Consider the following 23,759-nt stretch of genomic DNA (forward strand, 5'->3'; position numbering starts at 1 on the left):
CAGACTCCTGCCTCTCAGCTCAGGCTAATTCTGAAAAAGGAGAATCCTGAATAGGATGGGGGCCACCTGCTGGCATAAGCAAAGGACTCTCACTCTTTTTTCCCCCTGAACTGGCATGACTGACTCTCTTTAAGGGGTATATGTGGCGTGAGCCCACTAGTACCAGGGCAACTGGTACAGCCAGAAAGAATTCTTTTGGTGGTGGTGGGGATTCTAAGAAGCACCACAAAGGCAAATCTAGGGTACCAGGCATCAGACTAGACAACAAATTGGGGTGGGAAAGTATCCTTGGCTTAAATGCCTGATCCCCAGGCTAAACATAGTGTCTTGTTGTGCACTTGTTGAAGTGATAGAAAGGCCTACACTAATTTGTCAAGGCTACTATAACAAATTACCACACACTGCGTGCAGCAGACAGCAGACATAGATTGCCTCACCCTTTTGGAGGCTCCAGATTCTAAATCTAGGTGTCAGCTAGTTTGGATCCTTCTCAAGGCTATGAGGGAAGGATATGTTTCAAGCCTCTCTGTATCTTAGAGATGGCATCTGCTCCTGGTATCTCTTCACACCATCTTCCCTCTCTAGGTACTTCTGTGTCCAAATTTCTCCTTTGAAAAGAACACTAGTAATATAGGATTAGGGGCCACCCTAATGCCCTCATCTTAAATAATTATACCTTCAGTGTAATCTTGAGAAGGACATAATTCAAGTTTCACCAAGTCAATGTAGCAATTACAAAAATCTCTTGTTTATAGTATCAATCAGTAGAAGATGGTTGGGAATTTGAGTAATAAAGGTTGCCTAAAGAAGCAAAGTTTAATGATGACAATCTCAGCTTTCTCCACTCTATAATGTTCTTCTTTTTCTGTTTGTACAGACATTGTAGAAAGAAACAGGTGCTAACAATGAAAAAAAAAAAAGGTGAAAATCACCCAAGACCAAGGCTCTGGTCTTTGTAGAGTTGCTCTAAGAAGGCTACACTCTAAATAACCACTTCACGCAGCCAAACAGATCTATGAAATGAAGGCCTTGCCCCCTGTGGCCTACATTCAAAGACTTGGTTCCTGAACAACCTCAGGAACATTGCAGCAGTGTTCTTTCCATTCCTCCCTGTCCACGACAGCCTCAGCCACCTCACCCCACTGCTCTGTGACACACACTGCCTTTTCCATTGAAGCAGGTTTTGGCTTAACCTCTGTTTTCACCTCATATTCTTGGGGATATCTTTTGGGATGTCTGGCACCTAGGACATTCCTTTTTTCACAACCTCTCTCCCAGGTTGAAATCTACTCTGTTTCCTTTCTCTGGTGTCATGAGTATGCTATGCTAGAAGCATAGATAAACATGTTTGTTCTTTCCATGATGACAGGCTTTATTGAATAACAATAAATTCACAAAGTATGGTGGTTTCATGGGCAGCTATTTGCCAAGTAGTTCCACTTTCCTTGATAGCCTGGCTGAAGCAAACGTAAGTTCTTTTACTCCAATCTTAATCACTATTATTGACTCTCAAATCACACATTATACATCACATAGCAAATAAATCTCTGTAAGTGTACACATGTAGGTTACAGAATGGATACGAAAGGTTAAAGAGGCCACAGCAGAGCTCATGGAATTTCAAAGAAGCCTAAGAGTGAGGAAGCTGAATGACACTCACAGAGTCTCTGCAGGAGGAAGATACCTAATCCAGGCTGGAAATCTGATGAAGATGCTACTGAAGCTACTGCTGGTCCTGATGCTGCCACTGGTGGTCCTGATGCTGGTTCTCCTGGTGCTGATGCTGCTAAGTCAAATTGCAGAAGTGAGGTATGGGGGAGGCTGGAGAGGTGAAGAACAGGCCCAAGTCCAGAGAAAAGAATGTGCAGATGGATAGGTGTCAGATCTGGACAGCTCAACAGGTGAACACGAAGAATGGCAATGGTGCTTGACCGAGTCAAAGCTGGTATTGAATCCCTGAGGCACTTGGGAGTTCTCTGCCTATTGATCCCTTGATGTTCACCCTGTGTGGTAAAAATGAGAGGACAGTGGGACCATCACCATAAGAGTATTGGGTGTCCTCCTCTTTGTAAGGTCCATAAGAGTATTGGGTGTCCTCCTCTTTGTAGAGTCCAGGTGAAGGAATTGTACCTTCCTCAGTCTGGGTTGTCTGATTTCTTCAGCCTCATTTTCCTGATTAAATATCAGTACATCCCAAGCATCCTAGCCATACGTCCTAAATTCCCAATTTACTTTGATACTACTTTTTTATTATTAGGAATAAGTTATTTATCTGTCGGTGCCTAATGAATAGTGGCAAACAGATGGTGTTACCACATTTCTACCAAGGTGTAGAGTCATCCTCCTTTCTCAAAAAGGAGTCAAATGTGACTTGTGACTAAAATGGAGCATCTCAGAGCAAGGGAGTCTGAGAAAACACTGCTTTACACAATATGGAGTACCTTAAGATAGGCCACAACCTGGTCCCCACTCAGGTTGAAATGGTGCAGAGAGAGGAAGAGGAGATTAATTACTGATGGCTTTTTAAAATCACACCAGCAGTTCCTAAGTGAGAGAAAGCCACTGCCTGTGTGGCCTAGAAGAGGAAGTACAGGCTTTGTCTTAGATGAATGTGTTTTGTCATCTTGTCCGCATCTGGAGTGGCCCAAGTTCATTAAGCCTCTGTGTAATTGTAAATGTCATCTCCATACCAGCAAATTCCAGTTATTACAGCAGCGGAGCCCTCCTCCTCCTGAAGGGTCTAATTCCAGCTTCTTTCTAGAAATTTCTAGCTAAATGTTTGGCTGGCATATCATACTACACATATGAAAAACTGCCTCTAAAGTTCATTCTTAAGTCTACTTTATCCAATTTTCCCCACTTGGTCAGATGAGAAGTCCATTCTTTTCATTGTTTAAAAAGCCATGCCTGGTATCTGTTTCTCTCACACACATCTTCTTAATTTACAAGCAAATTTCCCTAGCTTTACCTTTAAACACATCCCAATTTTTATACTCATCATCCCTGTTTCTCTCACCTTAACCTGCCCCATTGCCAGGATTGTTAAAAGCACTGGAATCTTCTATGTGTGATCCTCCTGATGTATTTTCTCTCTGACACTTTGCAACGAATGTCAGATTGCTTCACTTGCCCATTCAGAGGCTTCTGAGGCAGGTGCCTAGTTATTCCCCAGTACCTGTCACCCTTTCTTTCTTTAATAACAGAACCCAGGCTTTTATCTAATTAATGACTAATAACTGACTCTGTTTTCCAACCCTTACTGAGGTTGGTAGGTCATGTGACTGGGATAGAGTACATGGCATACACAGAGGAGTAAAGTGTACAGTATCGTGATCTTCCACTGAAGGAGGGGGAGCTTTTTTCCTCTCTTCCTTACTGATGGCTCATTGTTCACCATAGCACCCAGGTAGGGATGGGGCACAGCCACTCTCACAACTCTTTATCTTGCACCTCTGGACGGTCCCCAGGAGAGTACTAGAATTCCCTTTCACTCGATGGTCACAGCAGCTGGAGGTGTGGCTGGTGATGCACCTGCCAAAGCCTTGTTTCTACAGTGAGAACAAAACTTCTAAAGCCTTTCCAAGACTCACAGCTACATGACCTTGCCCTTGACCAGCTCTTCAACTCTTTTTCATCTGCCCTCCCTTTATCTCTGCTTCAGACACCTTGTTCTCCTTGCTCATCCCCAAACATACAAAGGATCTGCCTCCCCAGAGCTTTGCTTAGATGTCACCTTTTCAGGAAGGCCTTCTCTGACCACCCAATTCCACCCCAGACCTGTTTTTTTAATTTTTTCTGCCAATTGTTTGCTGTTTGCCCTTCCCCCAACCTTCGAGAATGTGATGTTTCTAGGGAAGGACCATTTTGGTCTTGTTTTCCATCTTAAACATACAACATTTTCTGAAAAAAAAAAAAAAAGCAATTGGCTGAATGAGCAAACATGCTTCTACTTGCACATCTCTAAAGGGGGCAGTTATTTTTGCTCTTCGTCTTTTGTGGAATAAGAAGACAAAACAACAATGGCATTGTGTGGTATCTGTCTCTTGGTGGACAGTCCATAGATGTTTGAGAGACTGAATCAGGACTTCCTGTGTGGATATAGAGCGCTGCATTCTAGAAGAATGTTTTCCCATTTAAATCTGAAAATTATTTTGGTTTCCCCCAGAATCAAAGAAGTTCTTGGCAATTATTTTTCTGTCATAATCTCTCTCTGTCTATTCATTGCTTTCTCTCAGCCCTCTCACGTTTGTCTCCGTTCACTGGCCATATCCATTTATTGGCTCTGTCATTGATCCAGACAGCTCTGAAACCATTTCTCATCTTCACTCTGATCACATCCAAGCCTGGAACGCTGAGAAACAGGAGTCAGCCTGAGACAGCAATCTCAGGGGAGGCTACCCACTCACTGTCTCTTTCAAGCAGGCGGAGAGAAAATGTCTTGTATTTCTCCAACTTGAATACAGCTTTGCTGATTTAGCACAAATTTCCCATAAAAAGCTGGCCTCTGGGGAACAGACACTGAACTTGGAAAGTTTTACCCCAAAAGGAGAATGTATCATAAAGTTATGAGTAGCTTAAATGTGAGGGGCTGGAGCTGTCGGGAGCAGGGTTGAATGGCAATGATTTTACAACTCTGTATTTCCTCCCATGAATCTTCCCTTATTCCCCCATGCACCACCCTTCCCCATGACCCTTGGCAAACAGCGTCATTACCCGGTTCACCCACTGCAAAGGAAGATCAGCATTGTTACCGACAAAGCCACTTCCCATGGTGAAAGGGGCTGTTCCATCAAGCTTTCTCTTATGGTCACTGAAAATGACAATACATTTCTTCTCCCACCAGCCAAATGCTATCTCCAGATGTACACATGTGGGGCCCGCTGAAGGCAGAGAGGCTTGAACACATCTGAAGTCTCTTCTTGGTGGCAAGAAAGTAGAGTTATTAAGCCAAGCTCTAGAGCATGTGAGGACGCGATTGTGTGCACAGGCGTGTGTGTGTGTGTGTGTGTGTGTGTGTGTGTGTGTGTGTGTGTGAGGTGATGGTGATGATAGTGGAATGCACTTATCAAAGCGTAAAACCTATTTTTTTAAGGCTGTGTATCATGAACACTGATAGTTTGGTTGCTCTGTGAACCTTCCAAAGCCCATGCTCAAGTGTGAGTGAAGGAAATAGGGAGGCTGTGCAATAGCAACATCAAGGTCATAGAAACATGACAACCACTCGTCTGGTGGCAGATAGCGTAATAGGAGACATGACGACAACAGACAAGTGTTTTGAGGCAAAGAATACAAAACTGTATTCTGATACAGGCCTTGCTGCGTTCTAAGTCTGTGTTCTTAGACAACTTCCTTAATTAAGCCAAGCACCAGCAGTCAATATTCCCCACCTTTTGCCATCCACAGAGATGACTACATCGTGCCAGGGAAACTCTAGAGGCTCCAGGAGTGAGATTAGATCTCAGGAACAGAAGCTAGAGGACACGGTGTGACTCGCACTTGCTATCGCCATGCTTCCACGGCCATCCCCACACATTCATATACACACATGAGCTGCGTGGAGCTACCGAGCCACTGAGGGACGATACGCTCTGATAGAAGCCTACTCTCTGGTTTTCAAATCCTTCTCATTCACAAAGTTAGGCCATTTTACCTCTGTCTCATGTCTGGAAATTTCTAATATCCAGGCCAACAGCTCAAAACATTCAACACTGAACCATTCTCACTTAGAAGAACTGGGTTCTAATCTTCTCTTCTTTTGGGCTAGCTGTTGCAAATGTCTATCTTACCTTAAACAGGTGGATACTTGTCTGCACAGAGGTAGAAAATGTAAATGAAATAAAATGGCCTAAAAAGCTTCTTAGTCTTCTCTTCTTTTTGTAGATAGCACTTGTGTTTGTGGTTGTAATCATCTTGTGGTGGCTTGAATAGAAAGGGCCCTCATAGACTCATGTGTTTAAATGTGCGGTCCATTGGGAGTGACACCATTAGAAGGTGTGGTCTTGCTGGAGGCCATGTGTCACTGTGGAATGGGCTCTGGGATCTCAAATACTCAAAGCCAGGCTCAGTACCTCATAGTTCGTTTCCTGCTGTGGTGAGGATCAAGATATAGAACTCTTAGCTCTTTCTCTAGCGCCATGTCTGCCTGCATGCCGCCATGCTTCCCAAGATGATAATGGACTAAACTTCTGAACTGTAAGCCAGCCCCAATTAAATATTTTCCTTTATAAGAGTTGTGATCACGATGTCACTTCACAGCAATAGAAACCCTGACTAAGACACATCTGTACATAATTTCCTTAAAATTTGCCTCCTTCACTAGACTGATAATTTTGTGAATAGGTTTTAGAACATCAGACTAGGGTGTTTGCTGGATGAATACAAAACGAGAATTAAAAAGTAAGTTGAGAACTACAAAGCACACTTTAGTGTTAGTTACTAGTATTACGAGGTAGCATGTAAAAACACTGGGTTACTGTGTTGTCCTGTTCAACCAATTTATATATTTAAAAACGTTCCTTTGTGTGTATAAGGCAGGAGGTATGTTGCATCTTACAAGCAGCTATTATGTTTTCAGTCATTTCTATGGAAACTCAGCAAGGAATCCTGACCCAGACATTTAAAATTCTGTAGTTTGGGTTGGGGAGATGGCTCCGTCATTAACAGCTGGTACTCTTTCGTGAGACCTGAGTTCAGTTCCCCAAACTCACATAAAGCAGCTTGCAACCACCTGTAACTCTAGCTCCACGGGTCTGAAAACCTCTTCCAGACTCTGAAGTCACCTGTACTCATGCACGCGCCCCACCCATAAAATAAACAATTTGAAAAAGCTTTAAAATTCTGCATAATTGCTTCTTTGGAAAAAAAAAGAAATTAAAAAAAAAAACAATTTTAGGCTTATATACATGAAAGATGCATATACCATGTCTTTATCTACATAAAGATGCCTATACCATGCCTTTATCTAATCACCAGTTTATTCACACATTTCCGAACTTTTGATTAAATTCCTATTTGTGGCAGGTACTGGAATGGGTGCTGAGGGCACAATTATGAGCAGGGCTTGTGGTCCTGTCATTTTTTACCCATCTATTTGGGGAGCAGCTCTGACAACATTATGTGAACAATGACAGAAAGGTGCACATACAAGCCCAGAGAAGGAAGCCCTCGCTTCTCACTTTGAGTGGGGGTACAGCATTGCAGGAAGTCTTCCAGAGCCCAAGGCAGTTGAATTCCTGATGGATAGATGTAGACTTTTGAGCTGAACTTGATGAAGAAGATATATTCGGATATTAAGAAGAAAAATGAATGGTGACAGGATGGCTGAGGTCACAAAGGAATAAATGTAGGTCGACGCCACTTTGGGCTTCAGGCATATGGATAAGTGTGGGTGGAGGCAGCATAGGGAGCCAGTGTTTAACTCCATCTGCTGTCCAGGAGGTTAGAAAGGAGATGCCAGAACCGTGGAAATGAAAGGATAACTCTTAGCAAAGGAGATGAGGGAAGATGGCTCAGGCACATGCTAGCCACTTGCACGCTTCCAAGAAGATGATAACAAATGGTTTCCAGCGTTGTTCGAACCAAATGTCAAAATGGTATAGAGGACTCAATCTTCCTTGATGACAAAGAAGTTTGAAAGAGCCGAGGGGTGACGGCCATCTTCCTACTCTCCAGGATGCACAAGTGCACTTTGGTTCAGACGGGGGCATTGTTAAAAACAAACATCCTTCTTCCAGAAAGCAAAGCAAGTGCTTTTGAAAGCCTCTGACTTCGTTCTGAACACTTTGCAATCTATGCATTTAAAACCATTTTCTAAGCTGGGACAATGACACAAACGTCCATAGAACACTGTGGATAAGGTTGGGCTTCCTGGTCGAGTTGAGCTGAAAGTGCTGTTACAGGGTGTTTTCATTTAAATTTTTTTTTCCTATTATTTTTAAAGAATTCTTGTTATAAATAAAAAAAATTATTATTCAAGTGCATGCTGAAACGGAATCATGCCGTTCTTACATAATGTTTCACTGGATTGTTGTAACCCATAAAGAAATCCAATTAAATTCCCCTTGCAGGCACAGGCCTTCATTCAGGGGTCTTGAAAAAGCTGGTTTGTTGTATTGTATGGCAGGTCGATGAATCGAGAAGCAGAGGGCCTGTCCCGTTTCTCGTCCTGTGTGACAGTATGTAAAGAGAGTCCGCCAGCAACATTTCAAAGAGCTGCATTATCAGACAACATAAAGGCTCCCATCCATCCTGCCGCTCTGATGCAGAATACACACTCAGCCGTGTCTCCACCCAACCAGCGGCTCTGAAACCTGAGCGGCTAACGTTGCTTTTTAGGGCTCAGATGCATTCACTGTTCTTATCCCGGAGACATGGGACAGGGGGTAGAGGCTGGAGTGAGCCAGAGATAAGATGATGGTTTTGAAGACATTATAAAGACACACGTGTCTTCCCCACCTGGAAAGAAAGTGGAAGTCCACGTCACTGATTATGTTATCTTAAGTTAATGTGTCTCTTGGTTGCTCTTCAAGTTGTTTGTGTGTTTTCTTTCATTGATTTAAATACTATGTGGGGCTTTCAATTGTTTCCAGACATACGGACTTTAGTTTTTAAATAAAAATGTGTGATGTGTAAACATAGAAAATGTTTGCTCTGTCCCTCCTTACCCTCCCTCTGGAGTAGCAGAAAGGCCCTCTAAACTCCTGCCGTGTGCTGAATCTTCCCTTAAGATGTAGCAGTATGGTAGATTCTTCCTTTCTCTCAGGCCACGGGCCTAGAAACTAAGGTTGGAGCAAAAACAAAGAGGAAACCCCAATGGGCACCAGGGAGAAAAGGGAAGCGCTTTGCATTCCTTTCCCAAGTACTATCTGAAAGCAATTTGATTCTCTTCCCCTACTGATTTGTTTTGTTTGGGTGTTACTTTTCATGGTATACATTTTTTAAAAAGCAGCAGCAACTCCCTAATTCTCTTCTCCCATCGTCTATCACCAAACATGAGAAGCTCATTTCAATACAGCTGGGGTTCGATAGGACAAGGCTTTCTTTTTGTACATCCCCCCCCCCCACACACACACGCACATGAAACAGGCATATCTCACAATCGAATTTTCAAAATAATTCACTTACGCTGTTTTCCTCCACATAGAAACATAGGCCTGAATTTGTCTTGCTTTAACACAGAACAATGGCTTGATTGGTGACATAGGCAGATGTGATTATTATGTGTGCAAAGGTCCCTGGGGAAGAAAGCAGCAGAAGTGTTGGATGGGGCTATAGTGGGCTACCCCAGCTTTTCCAGCTCTGGTGTTCGCAAATTAATTATGCAGCAGAAATATTTCTTTCAAGTTTGGGTCCAGGGGGGAAGGCTGGTGATCAGCCCTGTTCCTCCTGGGATGGAGGGGGGCAAGCTGGTGAAGAGTTGGCATGGGCTATAGCCCACCATGGAGGGTGCAGAGCGCGCTCTCCTTGTTTGGGGATTTTGAGCTTCTTTCTACAGAATACATTCCCCTTTTTGTTAAGCACAAATCTCTGCACAATGAAGACATCAAACTGAAGTACAGTGTAGTTGGAAGACTCTCTCCACTCAACCCTTACAAAAACTGAGGTAAGGTGAGTGAATGTGTGGGTCTATCCTGCACATGAGCCCATGTGTGGCTTCCTTTAGATGAACCCTAGATTTCTCTTGAGTGCAAAAGACCTCCTTGAGTACCACATCCAAATTGGACACAGATTCTCTCCCACAAACTAGCTGGGGTCCCTAAGAAACCAGTCCAGATGAACTATCAAATTTGCCAGTCCTCAAGGGTCACAACCGCAAATCAGCCTGTTGCTGAATTTGGCCCAGGCTCAGGGTGTGTAGCGAAACTTGAGCTCCTGCAAGTTGCTCTTAACCTCAAGTTTTGCTATGGACATTCCTCCAGGATGCCTGCAGTTTGCTCTCTTTACCAGAATCTCAAGATCTCTCTCTCTCATATACACACACCCCAGCCCCTGAATCACAATTTCATTTAAAACAAACAAACAAACAAACAAACAAACAAACCTCAACAGGAGCTGTGTTTCAATTGTTCTATCTCCTCCATGAGAAAAACTGTAACTACTAACTGAATTATTTTCCCAAGAAAAACAAGCCACATTCTGAGATCTTATTAGAAACTGAAATAATAATAATAATAATAATAATAATAATAATAAGAAGAAGAAGAAGAAGAAGAAGAAGAAGAAGAAGATAAGGTCTGTTGTTCTTTGTAACACAATGCTTTTCATTTTTATCAAGTATCATTTACAAAATGTCCTCAATGTCTAGGAGAAATGGAGCATGGGCTGAAGAATGGCCTCTCTCCTTTGCACACATGTGGCAACTAAAAAAACGAGGGCCCTAGAGGACGAGGCCAAATAGTTCATGCACAGCAAGATGAACTCCATGTCCAATCAAGCTGCTAATCTCTTCTGAGGAACCTATCTGCACCTCATTTCCCCCTTTGTAAGCCAGAGTTCTCATCATCAGGCTAGAAAATCAAATTACCAAGTACCTGCAGCTGCAGTTGGGATCTAATGACGTTAGGTAAAGAAAGCTTCTCATGTTGAGGTGCTTACACCCAGAGACCCAAGATGAGGAGATGTCACAAAAAGCTGCAGCCAAGTATTGGGCAAGCAGGGAGATGGAAGAACTTCCCCATGTGGATACTGAGTGGGCAGTGCTTTTCCAATGGACAGAGTGTCCTTGGTAGGAGATGAGGCTCAGAGAACTGTTGACAAGTACAGGTGAGAACTAAGCACACGGGGATTCAAAGCTGTTTCAGATACAGAGGTAGGAGTAGCACCATTTTTCTTGATGGAAAAATAAGGAAGATGGAGAATAGAATGTTCTTTAAAATTCATTTATTTATTTATTTATTTATTTATTTATTTATTTATTTATTTATTTATTTATTTTAGTGATTTTTTTTTTTTTTGAGACAGGGTTTCTCTGTGTAGCCGTGACGGTTCTAGACTCACTTTGCAGACCAGGCTGGCCTCAAACTCACAAAGATCTGCCACCACACCCGGCTGAATAGAAAGTTCTTAAGGATGTTGACGTTATTGGTAAATTGCTCTGTCTATGTGTCTAAAAAAGGACCACAAAACCGGTATCCTGGGCCTGTGCAGAGTTTCAAAGGTGACATTGCAATAAAAGGAAAATACCTAAAAGAAACTATTTTGCTCTATTGAAGGGTCTGGCTTCCAGAGAACATTCTCAAGGCACACTGTGGCCCACTGTGGCACACTGTGGCACACTGTGGCACACTGTGGTACACTGTGGTACTGTTCCAGCTACCTTCTTCTACCCGGAAGGGGAAGAATCAGAGGGCAGGAGAAGTACAAATTTTGAGCCTTCAAAAACGTTCTCTTCTATTCAGGCTTGTCCAGATTTACAAAAGACCAAGTTTATCTAAAGAGTAGAGCAGATAGAAGATACCACTGACCCACTCAACAAAAAGAATGATTTCAAGGGAGGCTAGATCTCCAAACAAGCCTGGCCAACAGCTGGTCCTGCCAAGCAGTGACCAAACATTATAAGCAAAATTAGCCAATTAATGGGCTCTCATGTCAGTCGGCTGGATTGCTGTGGCAGCACCGGTGTGGCACTTAAACACACGCCCCCACTTCGCCTCCCACCATGGTGGACAGGCAGGCCCTCCACCAGGTGGGCAACAGAAGGCTGGTAAGGCAGGAGGGATGCCAGATGGCCTGGCTTTCAGGAGCTGTGCTCAGCTTTCCCTCTTAGCCACACCCTGTAGGGCCTTCTGGGAGGGAGGGAGTCTGGCTCTCTATGCAAGCTCCAAGCGTTACTTAAATGGATGATTTTCACATATCTTTCTCCTCAAAGTCTTTGGATTACTGCAGCAATGTTTCCTTCTGAGGACTTGGGGAGCATTTGTGTGGTCTTCTTTCACTCATCTTTACAGCACAGCCACAAAGGAATGTCAGGAAGATGGACACTGTCCCTGTTTCACCTGGGGGGAGGCAAATGAGACGAAGATGGCGCCTCTAGTGTGCATGCCCCTGTGGCAAGCTAGCAGCAGCTCCCACGACCAACTGCAGACCAGACCGTGTAACCCAGCTACACACTTTGGGTTCTGTTAAAGAATGCTTTTACAAGAAAAAGAGGCAAACCCACTTTTCTCCCAAATTAAGACAAGTATAAAGCTGGCTATTTTGTATGCCACAGAGAATAAAAATGCCTCATTTTTTGGCATCTGTAACGTGACGGATGTAGAAGTCGAATCAGATGCTGCTTCAAAATATGAGGCAAATATCATAATAGTATCATTTGCAATATTAATAAAAATAGTCCAATTAAATTCCAGAAATCGTGTTACATGCTGATGATTTGGGGGAAGGGCAGGCACTGAGATGGGCTTTTTAGAGATTCTACGTCCTTAAAGGAGCTGCCACTTCCAAATTATCTACATGAAGAAGACAAGCAAATATAAGCTCATGGTCAGAAGATACGGTCAGTGTCATGATCAGCCTGCTGTCTCACCTCCATCACCTACCCAGAGTGAGGCAGCCAGAGGAGACCCAGTCCAAAAGCTGCACTTGGCCCTTTTGAGCTTCCCATGTGGGAGCAGCCATGTGGATGACGGTATCAACACTACAGGAAGTTACAGCAGATGTAACAAACAAAGGGCATTTGGACTTGTGGCAGAACCAAACAGAACAGGATGGGAAAGGGTAGAAGTGGGCAAGAGAGAGTAACACTACCTTTCATTCAACTGCTCCTGCCACCCACTGTCACAGCCTCCTGCCACCACCCTCAGCAGACATGCTGGTGGCAGGTGGTCCCCGCAGAGGAGAAAATGACCCAGGGGGTTGAAAGTTCAGCAACAGGGAAGGCATCTTTGGAAGCTGTGGAGTATATGAAGGCTGCACAACTCCTAGGACACAGGTGACTAACAGAATCAATGTAGCAATCCAGAAAAAAAAATGTGTCTCGCTTATGGAATATGGAAGCCACACAAGCACCTCAGAAAATCAACTCGACTCAATTAACATCAACTTTCATGAGTTTTTATAAGCCAGACAAACAAGAAGCCAATGGCTTCTCCTGTAGAGCTTCCTTTCTGAAAGTCCTCGCCTGAAACACAGGTCTCTTCCTGACTAAACGCAGGTCTCTTCATTCCAGGCCTGCTCCTTCTGCTTGTTACCACAGAGGTGCTAAATCGAGCATGGCTTGCTTCAATTGACACCAATCCTTCTCACAAGTGATTGTTTTTCAGCCAGAACCATCAGTGAATTCCTTCAGCTCCCTTTTAAGCATGGCACCAGCTTTTCAAAATGTTGACAAGAGTTCCCCTCTGTTGCCTAGGACAAGCCAGGGTTGTCCTTTCTTGAGCGTGTAATTGTGTCCCGGGTTGAGCCGACCCCCTACCCTGTAGCCCAGCCACCTGCCTTTCCCATCTCAGCAACTGGTAGCTCAGACTCCAGCAAACGTGAGCAAAAGCTCAAAAGTTCAGAGGGTGGAAGCAGAAAGGGGTGACAAACCAGCATAAAAATAGGACCAATTAACGCCACCCCCTGAAACCTCTAAACTGCTGCCTTGGAGCATGAGACTGACCTCAAAACCAAAAGGGCTTGCCTTTCTCTTTCTAGGGAGGATCAGGCTGTGTCATACCGAGGGCCATCTTGCGCCTTGTAAGGCAATAGTGTTCCAGCACTAATTTGCATCAGGGAAACTTGTCAAATATGCAAATTTATGAGCTCTAACCTCAGAAGTTCTGATTTAACAAACCTAGGGAGAAGTCCAGGAATGCCATGCTTGACAGGCTCCCCCATGATTCACAGACAAGTGGCCTTGAACTACACTCTGTGAGGCTGCTTCAGAGTCTGAGGCAAACAAATGTCCCTCACCTCCCTAAGGAACACATCCAGGAATTTCAAAGGCTTTGCGACATTCTGCTTTCCATCTATTCCTGAGGATGTTTGGGACTTGCAAGAACATTGCTTAAGGAGAAAATAAATGCATCTAAAGCAGAGGAGAAAGGGATACAGGTAGCAGGTGCCTCACTCCCTTCACCCTTGCATTCCAGGCCATAGTTCCTCATAGCTGGCTCTCTGATGGAAAAACTCCTCTAGGTCCTGGAGGGCCTGAAGCAGGAGCTAGTGTGTGGCTTCTCTCACCCCTGCGTTGCATGTCTTAGAATTAAGTCTGCTTTTGAAGGTCGGCTGTGGGAGAGAACTAATGTGAAAGCTGCCTCCCAAAGCCATCATTCTTGCCTCCTCCTTTATGGACTGAGCCTCTAATTTCGGGCTTTGGTCATGGCTCCCAAGTTCTCATCTTCCTGGTTATTTTCTTCACTACCCTAGATCCCAGCTCTAGCCTGGATAATGTTCTTGCCGTGGCTTGGATTCCAGGCCAGACAGGAGTGGTTCCAGTCACCCATGCTGTCTGCCATGCACTCCCAGCATCACCTCCTTCCTTCCTACCCACTAGGTAGAGTATGGTTTCTACCTCCCTTGTGAAATGAGCAATGGATGGTGTTTCCCCAGGACCACTTGTTAGCTAAAACATTTAGTTGCTGAAGTAGGGCCTAGAAAGTTCTCTTCTTTGGGGGAAGGTAGCTGGCAACACGTGAGAGGGTGACGGTCATGTCATATCTGTCCGTGCTCCTGAGTGACACTGGTGAACTGAGCCCTTTGCTGGCACACAGGAACCTAAATTAGAAGTTATTGGCTGAGAAGTTTCTAAGACCCGCAGACTCAGAGGCTGAGCAAAGTTAAGAACAACCTTTTTGCCCCATGCCATGAATCTCCCACATTTTCTGGCACACTTTCTTGACTCAGTTTCACATGTCTTTTGGCCCCCTTAGGACACTGTGCCCCATGCTGGATAGCTGCCTCTCCCCGCACGCTGCATTTCCTTCAGCTCACATATGACTCCCAGCGTCGCACTTCTTTCTCCTCATGGCACAGCGCTGCTACCCAACCTGATCAAAACTCTTTTGTAGCATTTTCACAAGGGCCACGCTTATCATCCTGATTTCTAGAAGTTTCCTCGCCACTGCAGATGTTGGCTAGAGGGTAGAACTTAGTACATGCATGAGTTGCCTCTGTTTTTCATGATGATAATATCACTGTTAGGAGCAATTCCTTTCCAACAGCTATCTTGTCTACCTTGTGTACCGATTGCTGAGGACAGTTGGCAAGTGAACCTCCTCAGATGCAGGCTTTGGCAGTTCACGTGACCATCTGGCTTCGCAATGATGACAAATGAAATTACTGCAGGTCCTGGAGCGTTGGTCCCTGGAAACCATCAACAGGATGACAGCTCCTTCCATTCGGCTTGTAACAAGCTCTTCCAGGCAACTAATCACCAGACAGGGTCTCTCTTCCAGAATGCAGAGTTTTTAATCTTATTTTGAAGAGTTAATTGTGTGATCTCAGTGCTGGGATTATTCCTCATCAAGAATTCCAAAATTGCAATTCAGTGTAAAAAAAGAATTATAATCCCAAAGATACAATGACATAAAAAAGAAAGAAAGAAAGAAAAAAAGCAATGGCATGCTTAAACACCATGTGATTTTTATAACATATGCACGTGTAATCATATAATTTCTGACAATTTTGTTGCAATTATAAAACATAAAACAGATTTAGTTAAAAGTTAGTACAAGAGTGGAGTCTTTCTGGAAACACAAGCCATCATTCTTCCTTTTTCCAGACCCCCCTCTTGCATCTCAGCCTCAAAGAAGGCTCTGGATAAAAAAAGGACTTGTTTAATTAATGCTTAATGAATTTGTGTTTGATGAATTTAACCCCAGCATACTAAAAGTTTTATTACACTGTATGTTGTGTTTGCACAGGAAAAGTCAGGATAGATATATGTATTCATGATAAAAAGGAAAAAAGTTGTACATGGAGCATGAATGCACTTGTTCTTTCATGCATATTTATTGAATGCCTATTGTGTGTGATGAACTAGGCTAGGGCTACAGGTAAAACCCACCAGCCTCATGGTGTCCATATTTAAATGAAGAAGACAGAAAATAAATAACAAATAAGTAGATCAATGCTATAAAGGAAAGCAACACAAGAAAATGGGGGTCTGGTTAGGTATGAAAACAGAGGATATCTTCTTAAGGAGAAATGTAGATAAATCAAGAGTTAGACAAATAACTAGCAATTTACATAGAGAACATTCTAGAAAGGCCATGAGGCAAGGACTGTTTGGAGTATTGGACAAATAAAAATGTTCAAGCAGTTAGAGTATAACAAAGGATGAGGAATGGTGAAAGATAAAACTGTGAAGGTAAACAGGAGCAAGGCCATGAGGGCCTTAGATACCATGGTGAGGACCTTGATCAACATGAAGGGAAGCCATTGGAACATTTTGAGCGTGAGAATGATGTGTTCTGGATTACATTTTAAACAAAAACTTGGAACAAATCTTCACGTTATAGTGAAGACTCCAGACCAGTTTGGGACACATTTTGACTTCCCAGGGCCTACTTACACCTAGTTATCTGAGCCCTATTCTTCATATCATAGGCAGACTTCCATCTCAACGAAAAGTGGTCATTGCAGTCCTGAAAACTCGATTCTCACATGGCTTGTGTGACTACCTTTTGTCTCAAAACCTCACCGAAGGAACACTGCAACAAAATCCAAGAACCAGGATATCAAAGATGGTTCCAAATGCAGCTGGGAACATAGAGAGGGGTTTCTGGGCTCCTAGGAGAAATGTAGGGTGACAGTGGAATTTGGACCTCCCTCCCAGCATCTCTACCTTAAATGCTCTAGAAAAATGATGAAAAAAGGACCTTTGTAGCATCTTCAGTCTGAGCACTAACCAAAGGTGACCCTTTAGGTGTTTGGCTTCTTGCCAGTTTGAAAATGCCTCTGAGGCCAAGCCATTTTCAAAGGAAGGATAAAATTTTTTGTGAGGGTTTTCTCTCTCCCAGAGAGTTTTTCTTTATCCACTAAGAACTTCATAGTAGAGTTTGCCCAATGCAGGCAAAAGTTTGAGTCTTCTGTCAAATACAAAATTCCCTAGAGCTTTGTCTTTAAAGGAAGAGGCTGGCAAGAGAAAGACTAAGAGAGAGACAGAAAAGGAAGTGCCCACAAAAGCAAGCAAGGCAGGCCCTGGACCTAGTGGTGACCTCTACAAACCTTTCATGTCTACCAGGAAAATGAAGACCTTTTCTCCAGGCCCAAGTTACAGCTAATGCCACTTTCCCAAATTCAGAGTTTAGGATTTGCTTCTCTACCATGATGGTTTTAAGTAATCTATATGTCTTTGACTTGTTTTTTTTCTCATTTGTTAAAAGAGAAGGAGATTGAGTCTGGGTTGGTGAGCCAAGCCTTTGATCCCTGTGTTCAGGAGGCAAAGACAGAAGGATAATGAGTTCCAGGCCAGCCTGGGGTACATAGTAAAACCCTGTCAAGTAAAAAAAAAAAAGTCAAGGGCTGGGAATACAATTCAGGTCATAGTGGTTGCCCTAGCATGTGAAAAGCTGTGGGCTTTGATCTGAGAGGGAGAGAACGAGAGAATATACAAACTATCCATGATGACTTTAGCATTACATTCTGATTCTTGAAATCACACACAAAGAATGCAAACCAGCATATTTACGAGCAGGGAAGTTGTCCCATAAATGAAAGCAGATCAGAGGGAAGGACGTGGGGACGTTCTAATTGGAGTACAATGCTGCCCTAATCAGTTCTCTGATAAAATAAAAGGTGATTTCAGGTTTCTGTTCTGAGGATGAGATGATCAGCTGACTTGTTCAAACCAAAGTGACAACCTGGAAGAGGCCACGTGACACCTTTCGGTTACTCTTTTAGAGATAATACAGTCTGTCTCCCATGAAAAGTGACCAGCTTGGCTCCGAGCAATGCCTTTGGTAGTTGAATTTCATGGTGCTCAAGATTCTTCAAACTCCAAAAGCAGAGGAGCAAAATCTGTCTGTCTTACATCTCTCTCTTCCAGCTGTGGCATTGCTGGGAAGCCAGGGCTGAGCTTGGCCACCTTCTGGCTGTGTCACAGAGACCCAGGAAGGAAATAAACAGCTACTCCTACGCATGGGCAAGCTCAGAACTTTCCCCTCATTTCACTCTTACACAGTGGAGAACAAATTCACTTCCCCACAGTGCAGATCTTGTGGGACGCTTGGTTTCTGCTTTGCAACACGTCAGAGTGGTTGTTTTCAGTGTCCTGTGTTGTGTAGTCTGAAGAATGTTCGTGAATAAGTGGCAGGGCTCATTTTCTGACCTTTCTCATTTGGCTTCTCCCAGTAAGTGGCATCAGAAAATGGAGGGTGGGGGCAGAGATGGAGGAGAAAGAGGGAAAGGGAGAGGGAGAAGGTCAGGAGTGAAGTCTAGAGCCCTAAGGGAGGATTATTATCTCATGAGGAGCCATGCCACAAGGCCCCTGGAGCCCATGAGCTTTTCTATTATGTGTTACTTTCTTGGATCTCCATCTTTGTCTCAGAAGCCTGAGACTAAGGAAACTTCTACTTTTCCATTCAAGCTCATCATCCCTCAAATTCATTAATGAGAGTTCAGATTTCTCTTCATTATCTCTCTTTACCTTTGACAGTATGTTTCCAAGCACAAGCTGGAGAATGATAAAGTCCTACCCCCTGACCATGGTGAAAGCAGGTGTATGGGCTGGTCCTCTGGAAGTAGACAGGCACCCTGGCTCCCAGTGGCTGAGATCCAGACTCTCAGACAGTCATCATGATTGGTTGGGGAAAGCAGAAACCCCAAATTCAATTTGATGGCCCCTGGAGACTGCTGAGTGAGTAGGCTTCTGGGAAGGGGTCTCAGATGGGCTGTGCTCTTAGAAGGGAAGTGCTTTTGGAGTGCAGCAAGGAAGAGCAGAGAAACCACAGTGTGGGACCACTGCCCTTAATGCAGGGTGTGCCCGCTAACACGCTAACAGGAGTCGAAGGTGGTGCTCCCCATAGGAAGTGCTGAAAATTCCTGAGTGGGGTGGGGCAGGGGAGGGGGAAGTTTTCACTTCTTTACTAGCATCACCAGCTTGTCACAGACTCTCCAGCGCTGAACTCTTACCTCTGTACTCCAGCATAAGGATCGCGCTGCTTCATAGGGCTGTTGTGAGGATTCAAAGGGGAGAAGAATGTGTGAAGGCGGCTTTACCTGCTCACTCCATGGAGCGGAGTGCTCAGCTCTTTTGGTTAATCACCAGTTTAGATGTTACTGTAAGGGACGTTGTAGATATAATTACTATTTAGATCAGTAGACTTTGAATAATGCAGATAACCTTTTATAATATAGGCTGGCCACATCTAACCAGTTGGAGGTTTTAGGAGAAAACACTGTGGCCCCCCAGGGAGGAAGGAATCCAGCCTCCTGCTGCCTTTGGACTTGAGACTACACCAGCCACTCTTCCTTCCGTCTCTGCCTTGCCATCCGGCCCTGCAGACTTAGGACTGCCTTTCTTGTGATCTTTTGGACCAGTTCCTTAAGATCAATTCCTCTCTCTCCACGCGTTTCCCGAACTCTGTAATATACAGAATTCTGAGAAATCCCACTTTTGGTCGCAGTATGAACTTTATAAAACTTCATTCCCTTTAAAAGTGATTTTAATTTATTCTTTGAAAATTTAATATGTGAATACAACATATTTAGATACTATCCAGGCCCTATCTCACCCCCAATGCAACTTCTGCCGCATGCTCCTGCCTCATCAAAGCCTCAACAAGAGGCCATGATGGAGTCAAAGTCAAAAGACTTTGAAGTCAAACTATTAGAAGCAAAAAGTAGAATGTTGATGTTTTAGACCTTCTGCTATTGTGGCAGAGAATATCTTACATAATCAATTTAATTTTTTTTAAACTTATTAATTTTAGCTCATGGTTTCATAAATTCCATCACATGGATGAACCTGAAAGTCTTTCCATGCCTGGCTTTGTTTAACATTGCATGTCTTTTATGTTCATTCATGTTATTGCAAATGACAGGGTTTTCTTTCCTAAGACTGAATAGTTATATATATATATGGAGTGAACAAAATGAATATATATTCTTTTTGTTCATTCCTCCCTTCCTATCTGGGTGGGCACCCATTCTCCATGCTTTCCCCTCTTAGCTTCATTCCTCAGACCTGAGAGCATGACCTGTGCTTCCTCCTGGGTGTGTCCCCAAGCTTCACAGCTGTGTGGACTCAGCTACTGAGCCCTGGGGACCTACCATGCAGTGTAGGTGGGAAAGACTGGAAGATACAGTTAGCTGGGTGGGAAGGCTACTCTCAGGAGGCCACATTCTGAAGTGGAATCCAACTCCACCCCTGACTGATATTTCAACAGTTCCAGAAGGAGCATTCTAAAGACATTCTGTGAAAAGACTACTACTGTTTCTACACGGGGTTTTTGCCCAGTCACACTGGGGGTTCTCTACAGAGTCACAGAGGCCAACGGCTGATGGGAGGAAAAAGCAGAAAGAAGCCTCTCTGAAAAGACGCCAAAGGCCCCCAGGGCACCTTTGGACCTAGCACTATTGTGTTTGGTCTCTATATAGTCCTCTGAAACAAACAAACCTAAAATTAAAAAAAAAAAAAAAAAAATCAGGATGGAGACCAAGGACTGAAAACTTTGGTTTTCTTGCAAAGAACTTTCACTTTGAAGTTAGACAGCCTCAAACATTGCCTCTGTTTTGTGACCTTGGTTCTCACAAAAGAGAGAATGGTGGAACCTTTCTTGATTGCTTGGTCGAAGATGAGGAGGGGGAGGCAAAACATGAGCACAGTATCTAGAAGGACAGTGATGAGCGTGCTCACAGAGTCTGAGGAGCACCCCCTGACTGCATGCTTGGAAGCTGGTAGCTATGAGGATATTTTCTTCCCAGTAAAGGAGAAGAGTTGCAAATATGTACTCTGTCTTGGACTTCAGTGCTCAACTTTACCTCTTCTCTGGTGGCCTGATGTCCCATCTCCTTTCAAAGGTGACTCACAGGAAGAAATGTCAGGATGTAAGTCACCAGTCCACTTTCTTGGAGCGTCCAGGTCCCCTTGGGTGGGCTCTGCTGTCCCTAGCAAGCAGACTCAGCTCCACTTGGCTACTACAATCACAGAGTGGTATGGCCGGCAGCCATGGGAGATTTCTTTTCCTAAAGTATGTTTTCTGTATAAACACAATCGTAAAATGAAAGCCAAGTGTCAGTGATGGCCAGTTGCACTCAGCCCAGCCCAGGGGTCAGTGTGGAGGAGGAGAGGCGCTGTGTCCCATCATGTTGTCAGGGTGTGTAGACCCTTCCTTCCCCAGATTCACTTGGCTGGAGCAATTCAGAGAGGGTCAAGGGAGAAAAGGCTTCAGGGAGGAGGAGGAAGAGGCAGCAGTGGTGGCTAGGGAGTTATGCTTAGCTGCTCCCTCTTCCAAGCTCCGCAGCCTTGCTAGACTCAGAAAAATAATACTCCTTCCACTGACTTGTCATTTGACCCATAAAATGCACTGCAGGAGCACTTAAGACTCCCCCTGGGGCTGTATCTGTGCAAGTCATATTCAAAAGCAGAGTCACTGACCATGGAGATGGCCACACCATCAAAGAGCCTGCCCTGCTGGTCAAACGGGGTCCTTGGCATGGCTGAGCTCTGCAGCCGGAGGCAGGAGTGGGGAGGCTCTCGGACTGCATTTCCATGGGTGGGATCAAGTGGAATTTTGGAAGGATGATTGTTGGCAACTCAAGCCCTGGCTTCTTGAAGGCACAAGGCAGGATGGAGGCAACTCTGTGAGTCAGAAGTCAAGAGACTAGAGACTTGAGTGATGGAAGCTCTCTGCTCCCAGAGTCGCTATGGCTATGGAATTCCCTCTCTGACACCCCTGACATCTGGGTCTGCCCATTCTTCCTTGCCCATGCCTGCCACCATGGTAGTTAAGCCCTTACTCAAATACTTGTTGAATACTGCTGGTTCTAGCCACATTTTGTGGTCCATGTCTCTTTTGGACCTGCTTTAAAAAACTGCTTCTTCAAGGAGGGTGGGAGGGCAGGGGAGGACATCCAGAGGTGAGACAGGCAGAGCTGGTTCTGAATCCTTCCAGATGCACTGTGGTCTCTTCAGAAGGAAAACTTAAGACTCGCAGCTGCATTGCTACAAGCGTGGGGATGAAGCCACTGAGGGCCTCCACATATTTTCCTTGGCTCCTGCACAAGCTGTTGACATCATTTCAGACTTCGCCATTCATCCACTGCTGTTTAGAGCTTGTGGCCGTGTGGGGCTATGTTCCAGAGTCTGGGGAAGGTATGATTGCAAATTGGGTGGTGGTGGTGGTGGTGGTGGTGTAGAGGTGGTCCCACCGAGTTCGTAAAAACAAACAGAGATGCACTGAACCATGCTCTTCCTCCACTGGGATGATGAGCAGGCGGGCGAGCAAGTGAGGTGAACTCCACCCGCTGCCAGCTCCTCCTCTTGTGCACAGGGATCCAGCCGAGGCTGGAGAGACAGAGCCTTTGTTCTGATGCTAAGACTGGGAGAAATGGTGAGAAATGTTTGCTGCAGGTAAGAAAAGCAGAGGTTCCAGTAGCAAATTCTGTCACATCCTTCCAAATGTCACTTGGGTCTAGGCCACGGTGGGCCCATCTGCCTTTCCTTGCAAATTCCACATTGCAGGAAAACCCTGCTAACAGTTCCCAGGGGCCCTAAAAGAGGAAATGGCAGGAGTCAGATGTGTAAATATTAGGAAACTGGGCATGTATGTGGGTGGGTGCACGCTGGATGTGAGGATTAATGGCTTCAGGCGCCAGATCTTCTCCTGGGGACTCCTGTGAGGGAGAACTAACTTCCCACAGCTCCACAAAAGCCTTCCATTCTGTGTCAAAAGTACAGATGGGAGGATCAATAGCGCAGGAAAGCTTAAGGGAGATTAGGGGGAACCAAATGAGAGTGCCTCTGACCTACCCAGCCGTCACTATGGTGTCACTATGATGAGGCCCCCTGTCTCCGACCAGGTACAGGGGGACTTAGTTGGACTTAACCAGCCTCTAAGGCTGGCAGAACTGAATCTGAATCCCAGCAGAGTCACTGTACTCACACAGCTTCCACTGGAGGCTTCTGTCAAAAATAAGCCACTGTCTTCTCCCAGCCATCTCTTTCAGAGGGTTTAAGAAGCCAGTAGAATTGCAGGAATAACCATCTGAGAGCCAGAGAGTCCCAGCGGCAGTTCTGAAAATGTTAAACAACCAGCTCTTTGAAGGGGGCCTTACTTGGAGCGTTTGCCAATGTCTGTGGTGTAAATACTCCCGTTGGGGCCAATTTTAGATTACCAAATATTTGGGGACAATTTTTCATCATTTGCTTCGATTTCTACACATCTTATGAGCAGAGGAACTGACAGCTACTGTTCTGGATTATTTTTCAAAGTCTCTTTCTCCCTCTGCCACCCACATTCAAGGCAGAAAACATAGAGTCCAGGTCCCCAGAAGATGGCAAGTACACACAATAGGAGAACTCACTCCTCATGAGGGACTTTCCCAGGAGAGGTGCAGCTCAAACCCCCTTCACTAGACTCCATAGGAAGGAGAAATACGCTTTCCTCACCACGAGACAATGAGACTTAGGGCTGTTGGCACTGGTTGCCAGTATTGCTGATCTTGATAACAAGTAGTTATCACAACTGTCCATACTTAGAGATAAGGAAGTTGAGGTTTGCAGGTTCACGGATTAGGTACCATTGCTGGTACATGGAAGACCCCAAATCTATATCCAGTCCGATCACTCTCCAAAAGCCTGTCTTGAAGCTTTGTCATGATGGCTTTCCATGACA

Source organism: Psammomys obesus, unplaced genomic scaffold, assembly GCF_907164565.1.
Source record: "Psammomys obesus unplaced genomic scaffold, mPsaObe1.curated_primary_1811, whole genome shotgun sequence".
NCBI lineage: Eukaryota > Metazoa > Chordata > Mammalia > Rodentia > Muridae > Psammomys > Psammomys obesus.